The 1,774-nt window shown below is 32.1% G+C and overlaps 1 non-coding gene across 1 annotated transcript; it reads left to right on the forward strand.

Annotated features, from left to right (window-relative positions):
* Window positions 1-1,293: 1,293 nt before the first annotated feature.
* Window positions 1,294-1,396, forward strand: LOC126027772 (U6 spliceosomal RNA). Its single transcript, XR_007502324.1, has one exon. It is a non-coding gene; the product is annotated as a U6 spliceosomal RNA (small nuclear RNA).
* Window positions 1,397-1,774: the final 378 nt, after the last annotated feature.

The following is a 1,774-nucleotide window of genomic DNA, read 5'->3' on the forward strand; positions in this document are numbered from 1 at the left end:
CTGGTGTAATGCAATCCTAGATTCAATAAAAAAAACTTATCAAAATAGTCATCATTCAAGGACATAAGATAAATGCTCCTAAAAATCATATAGAATCATAAATGTCCTCAAAGAGCCTGGGAGAATTGGAAGGCCACTTTAAAGAATGCAAAAGGGAAATTTAAAAAGTAGAAAAAGAAAGTAATTAACCTCCCATCTCATGACATAACCAAATGTTAATTGAAAGTGATTATAGATGTTGATATTAACTGTGACTATAAAAACACTTTAAGGAAAACACAGGTAGGAAAATACATGACATAATGACCTCAGAGGAGTTTTCATTGATGAGAGACACCATCGAAAGAAAGCAAAGGCTGTGGCCGGAGAGATAGTATGGGGGAAGGGTGTTTGCCTTGATTGCAGAAGTTTGGTGGTTCAAATCCCGGCATCCCATATGATCCCATATGGTCTGCCAGGAGTGATTTCTGAGCATAGAGCCAGGAGTAACCCCTGAGCGCTGCTGGGTGTGACCCAAAAACTAAAAACAAAACCAAAAACAAAACAAAAACAAACAAAAAAAACAAAAAATAAGAAGAAAGCAAAGGTAGAAATAAATACATAGGAGGGTAACAATGGAATTTATAAAATTTATAAATTTATAAAATGCTTAAGAAATTTATTTTTTTCAGTATAAAAACTTTACTTTTGCTTGTTTAATTTTTGAAATTTTATTAGAAACACTATGATTTCTAAAACTGATTGTAGGGCTTCATATGTACAAAATTTCAAAACTACACACACTAGGGTGTCCACTTCCCTATGCTACTAGAGAAATAGCTTTATAAAAGTAATGAAATTATTTTAGAAGGACAGAGGAATGCCTGATATATAATATTATGCTATTTAGATATTTGTTAGCATTACAGAGGAGGTAGAAATATGGGGAAATAAAATTCTTGGCAACTCCAATTCATTTCTGATATATAACACAGAAAAGAAGCCAACGATGATACATTCATTTTACACTGAAAATCAATATGTTGTGCCCTTAAACTTTCTAACTTTTATTTTCATAGTATTTTAATAAATTTGGAAAAAGTAAAAGAAATAAAAATTTTCTACTTTATCTAATTCTGTAGAAATGGAGTTTCTCTGTTTTTCAAGAGAGATTGAGGTTTTGCTTTCTTTTCTTAACTTCCATATCTGAAAACTGATAACTTAAATCACAAGTTATATTTTTATAATGTGGCAACTTAATAGGATAACAGTATTATTTCGTAAGAAAGGTAAGAAAAGAACCAGCAATAGTGCTCGCTTTGGCAGCAAGTATACTAAAATTGGAATGATGCAGAGAAGATTAGGTTGGCCCCTGTACAAGGATGAAACGCAAATTCGAGAAGCCTTCTATATTTTTCTGAAATTCAATAAGACCAGGGTATGTGATGAAAATGTGCACTGGATTTTACCCCCACAAGAATATCTCAAAAGACGATGGGGAAGCCTATATTTCGTTCATAAGTTTAAGGCCTCTATAACACTACCTCTTAACCTGTTTATCCCCAAATATAAAGTGGTTTCCTGCATCACTTGTTCCCTTAATTACTTTTTTAAAACTCATTTTTATTTATTTTTTCCTTTATTTATATATAAATATATATACATATTTATAGTCTTGTTTTTGCTTTCTTTACCTCCTTAATGTCATCTGTTTTAGCTCTGCTTGGTACAAAAACCTACAAGAAAAAGTCTTGCCCGGAATTAAAGCTCAAGTCAAAACCAGGGCACAAAGGTG

This window comes from Suncus etruscus, chromosome 1 (assembly GCF_024139225.1).
Source record: "Suncus etruscus isolate mSunEtr1 chromosome 1, mSunEtr1.pri.cur, whole genome shotgun sequence".
NCBI lineage: Eukaryota > Metazoa > Chordata > Mammalia > Eulipotyphla > Soricidae > Suncus > Suncus etruscus.